Source organism: Ctenopharyngodon idella, chromosome 3 (genome assembly GCF_019924925.1).
Source record: "Ctenopharyngodon idella isolate HZGC_01 chromosome 3, HZGC01, whole genome shotgun sequence".
NCBI lineage: Eukaryota > Metazoa > Chordata > Actinopteri > Cypriniformes > Xenocyprididae > Ctenopharyngodon > Ctenopharyngodon idella.
Window position 1 is genome coordinate 57,785,617 of NC_067222.1, and position 10,173 is coordinate 57,795,789.

The 10,173-nt window shown below is 36.6% G+C and overlaps 1 long non-coding RNA gene across 1 annotated transcript; it reads right to left on the minus strand.

Moving 5' to 3' along the window:
- Positions 1-1,349: 1,349 nt before the first annotated feature.
- On the minus strand, positions 1,350-9,901 carry LOC127509005 (uncharacterized). The gene is made up of 5 exons (XR_007929088.1): positions 9,531-9,901; positions 3,291-3,351; positions 3,104-3,152; positions 2,940-2,997; positions 1,350-1,490 (listed from the first exon to the last, which is right to left on the minus strand). It is a non-coding gene; the product is annotated as an uncharacterized LOC127509005 (long non-coding RNA).
- Positions 9,902-10,173: the final 272 nt, after the last annotated feature.

The following is a 10,173-nucleotide window of genomic DNA, read 5'->3' on the forward strand; positions in this document are numbered from 1 at the left end:
TTATGGATCTTGAGATTTTCAATGGCATTGCTGTCTATAGAGGCCTCACTGAGCCATCGGATTTCATTAAAATATCTTAATTTGTGTTCTGAAGATGAACGAAGGCCTTACAGGTGTAGAACAACATGAGGGTGAGTAATTAATGACATTATTTTCATTTTTGGCGGTGAACTAACCCTTTAATGAAATTTTAATGCATTTACTTATTTTGTTAATTGAAATTCTATCACTTTGATGAACTCTTTTCTCTCTCTTTTTTTTTTTAAGATTTTCACAACTTTCATGGCCCCTAGAATATTTTGTTTAATGAATAATAGGTCCCCCTTTAATATACACACCCGTTGCTGAATTTAACACTTTAACTGCCATAAGATTTTCCATTTTTTAAGATGCTTCCCAATCAGACGTTCTGTTCTTTATTTTGATATATTGTGTAAAAAAAAAAAAAAAAACCACTGGAGGGGAAAGTGTTCATCTAGTCTTTGCAATTGTATGTAATTTTTGGTAATGCAATATATATAAAACAATGTTTTATTTAACTGTAGTTACAGATGGTCCAAATGACTCCTGTTAAAGATGGGAATGTCCCAATTCTTGATGTGTCCTTAAAATGTGGACAGAGGATCACTGACATCTCTCTGGCGGGACGAAGCATTATCCGAGCTTCATTTGGGAGACCAAGTTGAGGTCTCACATCTGAAGGTCACAATCAGGCAAAATGGATACAGCAAGTTCCATTTGTCAACCTTTTCATCCATCAAGGTACATAACAAAGGCCCAATCCCACTTATAATTATGAACAAGATTTAACATAACATACAACAAATGATTATTTGTGGTTAAAATCCTTATTGCCAAAAAACACTTATATTTATGGGTCTTCTTTATTCTTTAAAATCTTTATTTATGGGTCGCTTGGGCAGCCGTGTTGCTGCTGCCACCTACAAACATATGCAGGCAAGTGTCATTCCTCTTCATTTGAAGTGGGGTCCCAAAAAAATCCTTGTTTAAAGGGCTAAAACTCCAACTAAAGGAGAATTGAGACGCCCCTACCCCTCCATTGTGCACATTCACGTGAAGGGGTAGGGGCGTCTCAATTCTCCTTTAGTTGGAGTTTTAGCCCTTTAAACAAGGATTTTTTTGGGACCCCACTTCAAACAAGTAGGGGTAAGTGGTATAAATGAGATTGGGTCTAAGTGCAACACATTAGACCAGTGATTCTCAACCCAGATGTAATTCCAGATTAAATTTTCACCCAGTTTTCATTCTTTAAAATTAAGGTTCTGGAACAACAATCACCATTGAGGAGATGGTCATCGAGGGGATTTTAAAAGATGAAGATGGTGATGGAATGGTGCTTTTATCCGAGACCTTCGAGGAGTGCATCGTCCCTGCTGCTGTGGCAACGGCCATTGCAGAAGATTTTTTCAGCAGTCTGCCACGTAGAGTAAGTGTGGGACATACAGACCACAGGGTGCACAGCATCCAGCCTGTGGAATAGGAAGGAAGAATACGAAATGGAAGAGTTGTAACTGTTTACTAGTTACTGCCATAACTGCTTAATGTTCATTAAATGTTATATAATATATATATATATATATATATAAAATCACACACATATATATATATATATATATATATATACACACATACACACACACACAGTGGCAAGAAAAAGTATGTGAACCAGAATCTGAAAATGTGAATAATTTTAATAAAATAAGAGATAATACAAAATGCATGTTATTTTATTTAGTACTCTCCTGAGTAAGATATTTTACATAAAAGATGTTTACATATAATCCATAAGACAAAAAATAGCTGAATTTATTAAAATAACCCCATTCATATGTTTGTGAACCATTGATTCTTAATACTGTGTGTGGTTACCTGGATGATCTATGACTGTTTTTTTGTTTTGTGATGGTTGTTCAAGAGTCTGTTTGTCCTGAACAGTTAAACTGAGCTCTGTTCTTCAGAAAAATCCTCCAGGTCCTGCAGATTCTTCAGTTTTCCAGCATTTTTTGCATATTTGAACCCTTTACAGCAGTGACTGAATGATTTTGAGATCCATCTTTTCACACCGAGGACAACTGAGGGACTCAAACACAGCTATTAAAAAAGGTTCAAACATTCACTGATGCTCCAGAAGGAAACACGATGCATTAAGAGTCGGGGGTGAAAACTTTTGAACAGGATGAAGATGTCACAATTTTTCTTATTTTGTTTAAATATCATTGTTTTTCATTTAGTACTGCCCTTCGGAAGCAACAGAAGACACTTGCATGTTTCCCGAAAGAAAAATTAAGTACAATTTACCTTGATATTTGAATTCAAAAGTTTTCACCCCCAACACTTAATGCATTGTGTTTCGTTCTGAAGCATCAGTGAATGTTTGAACCTTTTTTAATAGTTGTGTTTGAGTCCCTCAGTTGTCCTCAGTGTGAAAAGACAGATCTCAAAATCATACAGTCACTGTTGTAAAGGGTTCAAATATGCAAAAAATGCTGGAAAACTGAAGAATCTGCAGGACCTGGAGGATTTTTCTGAAGAACAGAGCTCAGTTTAACTGTTCAGGACAAACAAAAGACTCATGAACAACCATCACAAAACAAACAAACAGTCGTGTATCATCCAGGTAACCACACACAGTATTAAGAATCAATGGTTCACATACTTATGAATAGAGTTATTTTAATAAATTCAGCTTTTTTTTTTTGTCTTGTGAACTAAATGTAAACATCTTTTATGTAAAATATCTTACTCAGGACAGTACTAAATAAAAAATAACATTTTGTATGATCTCCCTTATTTTATTAAAATTATTCACATTTTTACAGATTCTGCAAGTGGTTCACATACTTTTTCTTGCAACTGTATATATGCAGTTACTTTTGTTCTTATTTGTTCTGATGTTAATGTTATTAGTGTATTATCACCTTTTTCCATGACTTTAAAAAATAAAGAAAAAAGCTGAAAAATCCTCTGTCGGGGAGTCTGTTAAAAAAATAAATAATAACAGAAGTTCATGAAATGCATTGAAATATCAAAATTTGTAATAAGTTCAGTAAATGTTGTCACTAAGGCTGTTGTATTTGCTCACCTCTCTACCAGACCTCCACAGGGACAAACCCTTAATGCCATCTTCTGATCTTAAAGGGATAGTTCACTCATCAGAATCAGATCAGAATCAGAAAAAGCTAGTAGTAATACATGGTTCCAAATAAAATACTAACAAAACATTTGAATGACTCCAAATAAAAGGTAAAATGACAGCAACAAATACGTACACACTGTGATGTAGGGTGGATGGCTCTTTAAAAAGCCTTTGGGTTCGCTGGATGTTGGCTGCTGTTGAGAGAAAAACAAAAAGAAGAAAAATAATCAATCACCAACAATCATCTTAAAAGAGCTTTTGGGTTTGCTTATATGTTTATATATATATATATATTTATATATAATATAATGTTAAGGGTTCGCTGTGTAAACCATGTGTTGTGTTATTAGGAGAAAAACAAAAAGGAAGAAAAATAATCACCAACAACTATATTATATATTAGATAGGTGTGTGAGAATCTGGAAAGTGTGAATCAAAAAGAATACTTTCAAAGCAGAAGCAATATATATATGGTAGGCTTATGTCTCAGCTTAGATTATACATTGTTTAACAGAGTTTAAGAACCAGACAACAACAGAGGGACTGTGTTCTAAAATGAAGAGGTATAAGAAGTACCTGGAGCCAGACACTACTTATCTGTTGCCAAAGACAACAAGATTTAGATCAAACACTTACAGTTTCAACAATGTTGCACCTGGACCATCTAACAATGACAGTTTTTATGGGCATCCTGAACTAGATCACAGAAACCGTGTACATGGCATTGAAGGACATGGTGAGGAAGAAAGTGAGACAAACTAAGTATGTGATGGAGTTGAGCCAGAGGAACAAAACAGCGTAAATGGCACTGAAGTAGATAATGCGGAAGAAAGTGAGACAAAAGAAGCAAGCGATGGAGAAGCAATGGAAGGAAACTGCGTAGATGGTGACAGTGAAACGGCAAGTGATGGGGAAGTCACTGAAGCCGATGAAAGTGACGAAGGCAGTGATGTTGAGGAACATGATGATGGAGGAGAAGAAAGCCAGTCATTTGCACATGATACGGGTCCAAAATTTGATGAAAACCTAAATGTCCCAATATGCAGATTTCTCTCAATTACAAAGGCTGAACTCCTCCTGCTGCTCATAACATTCACACTAAAGCACAATTTAGCATTTGCACTGCTCGACCTTTTGAAATTGATTCATTTAGTTTTCTCTAAAACGGTGCTGCCGGCCAGTAAGCACAAGCTTAGTGAGGTGTTCACACACTTCAGCCAGAGAACAGAACTACATTTCCTTTGTACATTCTGTCAGTCATATCTTGCAAGTCATAAAAAAAAGATAATCAGAGGAAACACTGTGTGTGTTCACACTGTAACAAGACTTTACCAGTGGATTTACAGGTTAAGTCACTCCTTGAAAATGACAACTTAAGAAATTCACTCAATTTTAGATTTACAAGAGCAACACCAGAGAATGTACTCAGGGACATTTATGATGGTGATATGTACAAAGAGCTCTCGCACCCAGGTGGAATTCTGCACAATAAGGATAACCTTTCATACGTGTTCAATTCAGACGGAAGTCCCTTGTACAAAGCCTCAGGTACATCAATCTGGCCAATACAGCTGGCTATAAATGAAATTCCACCTGCCGAACGTAGAAAAAACATGATACTTGCTGGTTTGTGGCATGGGAAAGGGGAACCACGGATGGATATATTTCTTATATAAAAAAAACTGGTTGTAGATGGAGTAATGTGGTGGAACAAAATCACAAATTCATGGATAAAAAGTAAACTGGTAGGGCTTTGCTGTTGAGTGGACTCTGTTGCTAGACCCATGATGCAAAACCTCACCCAGTTTAATGGCTACTATGGTTGTGGGTTTTGTTACCATCCAGGAGAATATATCTGTGGAGCAGTCAGGTACCCTGTTAGTGAAGAGCAACACGCTGACAGAAATGATCAGAAATGATCATTTCTGTCACCATTGGTCAATTTACCATATTTTGATGTGGTTTATATATTTGTGCCAGATTATATGCATTGTGTTTTACTTGGTGTGACTAAACAATTGTCAAAGTTGTGGCTGGAGGAATCTGGTAGTGAGTTCTACATTGGCTCTCCAGACAATCAACGTGTTGTCTAAAATAAAACCCCCTCAGTATATTCGCAGACTTCCCAGGGATCTCAGTGAAAGAAAGCACTGGAAGGCTGCTGAGTGGAGAGCGCGGCTTCTTTTTTATGCACTGCATCTTTGCCATTTTGCGCTATTAGTGCGAGCTGTTTACCTACTTTTGAGTGACAGCACTTCAAAAGATGATGTAAACACAGCAGACCAACTACTCCTTGAGTTTGTTTTTCGCTTTCAGATGCTGTATGGAGGAAAGTGTATGTCCACTTACTACAGCATTTGTCAGCGAGTGTGAAAAATTGGGGACCTCTTTGGGCGCATTCAGCATTTAATTTTGAAAATGGCAATGGAAAGCTTGTAAGACTTGTTAAAAATGCCAGGGGAGCAGCACTTCAAATTGTTAACAAGTTCATTATGAGTAGAACTCTTCCATTGTTAGCAAGCACAGACACAATCAGTGAGAGCACACTCCAGTTTTGTCGAGAAGTTACTGAAACAAACAGACTGAGGCATACTGACTCACTTGGTGAAGTCTGTTTTCTTGGCTCTGCTGAAATTTTGTCACTCAGTTTTGAGGAGGAAGTTGCTGTGAGGCAAATTGTTCAAAACATGCCTATAGGCCTTCAAAACAACTACAGTGTCAATTGACCTGACCGGTTTTTGGTAATCCGTGGAGTGAATGACCTCAGAGTTCACCATCAGTCGGCAGTAGATGTTAAACTCTGAGGTCATTCACTCCATGGATTACCAAAAACCAGGTTAAAATCAGGTCAAATGACACTGTAGTTGTTTTGAAGGATGGAACAATTGGCATTGTCGGTAAGATCGTAACTTTGAGAATTGAAGAGTCAGAGAGATGCCTTGTGCTGATAAAAGAAATCTGTCCAGTTGATGCACCACTTTTGGATAATAGAAGATCAAGGGTTTTTCTTCCTCATATTTTACTGTGCGCTTCTAATTTTGGTCAGTTACGGGCAGTTCCACCAACCGAAATTTTAAAAAAAATGCTTGCACATTACCTTCACGAATGAAAAATACATCTGCATCTTTCCAAACACAATTGAAAGGGACATTTAATTGAATTGAAAATATGAACTTTATAACAGCACCACAAAATTATTGTAAAAAGTTAGGTTACATGTGTGATATTGTGTCACATGTGTTATGATATTCCACTTTATTACATATAGCTAGGTGCAAAAACAATTATTTTGAATAATTATAGTATGTTAGCATATATAGTATTTTACCTGATATTTAAAGCATTTAAAAGGTGAATATGTACTAATTTGTATTTGTACACTGTATTTTTTTTTTCCAAAGTATGAATTATATTTTTTATAAATATCTTTTAAAAAATTATATTATATTGTAAATTTTATGTGTATATATGTGTGTATATTTTATAAATATCTTTTAAAAAATTATATTTTTTAAATATCTGTTTAGCTATTTAAATTAGTGTTTAATTGAAATGGCATATTGTGCTGTATTCTGTGCTCTGTATTTTTATCTTGTGCATGAATTATAATCATTTTTAAATTTCGGTTTCATTATTTAATATCTGTTTGCCTAACTTGTTATTGAAAGTTTCATATATGTTATTTATTTGATCTGTATTTTATTTTGTATTTAATTAGTGCAAATGTGCTGTAATTAGCACAAACCTCAACGCACTGCAACTGAAGAAAACACATGCACATAGAAAGAAAAAACACCAGCAAATTAAGAAAACACCTTCATTTTACTGTGCTGCAAATACGCACAACTCCGCATGCGTCAGACTACAATTAACGAACTTTAAATCAGCAACAAGGATGAATCCAGTTACTTATTTGCCAGTTAGCTGTTGATGTTTTAGCCTTCTGTCCGACTGACTTTTTATCTGAATACCTACATGCAGTAGGCTATATACCTATATTTGAAAATGCATCATGGATCTTATTGGCTGAGAGTAAACTGCACCAGGAATTCTTTCGACAATGGGATCTTTAATTTCAAATCAAATGTATCTTAGAAATGGCTTGAATGGGGCGCTTGGATTTTTATATAAATAAGCTAGTCTAACAGCTTCATGAAAAACTTGGGAATATGAGGTAATTTCAAAATTGTGATTTCCAAGTTTGGAAAAAATTCATGAAAATATCATGGGATGTTTTTAATAGTCAATATAGCATATGCATACTATATCCATTCTAAAAGGGCCATACAAATATCATCTAAGTACAGTGACTGGTATGCAACACTAGGTGCAGCTGGTCCACCAGCTCAACCAGGTCCCCACCAGCTAATGACCAGCTTGTACCAGCTACCAGCTTGAGCTGATTTCAGCTGGATTTACCACTAGGGAAGGTATCATGTCTAAATAAACTGTTTTAAAGATAGACGTTTAAGTTCAAAGAAGTTTAATTTCTTGTCAAAACTGCGTCTGTCCAATGGCCATTATTTTCTGACAGCCACACAGAGAGACTGGGCGGGGATTTAAATGACGTCGCCCTCTGAATGTAGATACGATGGCTGGATCACTTTTACTTTACACTGAGATCCGACCACAATGCGTCCTCGACTACCTCCAAACCAGGACACGTTGATCGGATAACATTCCGATCACAAACGCGTTTACAGTTGTCTTTTCAATGCGTATGTGGACAACATCCAGACACAGGTCGCATGTTAATGCCAAGTGTAAACGCAGCCTCCGTCTCTCGAACTTTGTCGGTTAGACCAAAGACGTTTTTTCGAAGGTCTTACGGGTGTGGAACGGCGTGAGGGTGAGTAATAAATGACAGAATGGGTGAACTAACCCTTTAACATTACATTACATAAACTCTTAACTGGTGCTGGGCGGTATGACCAAAAATTTATATCACGGTATTTTTCAAAATTATATCGGTTTCACAGTATATGGCGGTATTTTTTTCCCCTATGCATGACCGGGCGTTAACCACATTTTCTACTGATTGAGAGAGGAAAAACTGCAGTAGATTGACTAGAATGCCCTGTTTTACTGTCATGATGAGTGAATATTGTAGAAAAATTCCACACTAGAGTTAATACAGGTTTACAAAGCCCCACAAAATGAAACAGACCTGCAACACACTCATTACAGACACATGAATATTAAAATATGACCATGGAGATAGAGGAAAAAAAAAAAAAAAAAAGACAAAAAAAAGGCACCTTAAGCATTTTAAAAATCTACCCCTATATAACAAACTGCCAAAAATAGGGAGAAACATGGAAGAACATTTAAACAACGTGGTGCTGGACGTGAAAATGATAACTGTACAGGCTGAAACTAGCAAAAAACACTTGCGTCGCACCTGGCGCCGCATTGCACCAGATGTATGATAGGTTCCTTGCTATTTAAAATATACTTAGGAAATTTAGTATTATAAATTATTTAACAGTGCATACATAGTACAATAGCAATATATTTGGGTCTTTTATTTTACATTATTATTATAGTATTGTTATATATTCCCACTCAGAGCTATCAGGCCTGAGGAAACTGTGGTTCAGTTATTAAGAAAGAACACGGACTATGGTCAGAAGTAAATGCCATTGTAGAATATAAAATACACAATAAAAACAAGTATTTCCTTTGAGCAAACAGAAATTATTCTGATTTTAAATTATATTATTATCTATTCAGGTGGACAATGAAGGACTGTCCATGTGTCAAGATAACGAAGACGCACCAGAGGAGAGCGCCATGTTGGAACCTGCTGGCTCCGATTAAACCCTCTTTTTAAGAAAGAAAAAAAAAAGTTAAAAGTTGATCAGAATGTTGTTTATAGTAGTTCATAATTTCTCATAGTTGTTGTCAAGTTATTTAGGGATTCTTCTCTGCCTCAATGTCTGCCCAAACTTGACAAAGGCTTTAATCAACTCTTGAGGGCACATGGAATAACTCAAAACATCCTTCATCGAAGCAATTTATTGAAAATCTTTCAGCAACAACTTGATCCTCATTTGCTTTTCTTCACAGGTTAATTCAGATGTTTAGCTTAATAACCTATACAGAGAAATATACAAATATATGAGTCAGTACACACAGCAATGAGATCAGTTAAGGATTTAACTCATTTAAACTACGAACAATGTTACTAGAATACTCACAAATCAAAGTACAGTACATAGCAGTTCAACAGCAACACTAAAATGCGTTTACTGCACATGGCCAGTTAGCATATTAAATGCTAAAACTGTTAGCATTAACAAACAACTTGCAAGACATTCACAATTGTTCTTTTAAACAGTCTGTAGTCTTAAGAAATTACTCTTTTTCCTACCAGTAGCGTCTCAACGTTGATGAACACACTGTGGCTTTTCCCAGCTGTCTTTGAACAAACTCAGCATGTGGTTTATTCCAAACTCAGTGGCTACATCCGTGCATGCATTTGCAGCTATTTTATTACATGGACTTACAGAGCAGACAGGGCAAAGGCAGAGGCATAAACAGGGACAGGCAAGGATCGGGGCAGGCAGCAAACAATCACAGTCCAGGAAACAGGCAAAGATCAGGGCAGGCAGCAAAGGGTCACAGGGAATAAACAAACCAAATGATAACAGGAAAACAGTCCACAGAAAAACGCTCAGAAATGATCACCAAGGCAAATCAAGACTTTGCGAGTGCGTGCGTGTCTTAAATAGTGTGAGTGTGATGCGGTGCAGGTGTGCGTGCAATCAGTCCCAGGAATGAGGGCCCATGGGAAACGTAGTCCGAATGAGAACTGATCAGTATTCCGGTGATGGCTCCCTCCAGCAGTCCGGAGGAAGGGCCGAGGGAGCCACATTCGTGACAAAAATAAAACTACCCGCTGAAAACTGTCAGGGACTGTGCTGATATAACTCACGCAAACACAAAGATGAAGAAGATAAGGCAGTCTTTAATAAATCCACAGGCAGAGGAACATTACACACATCCATACATAG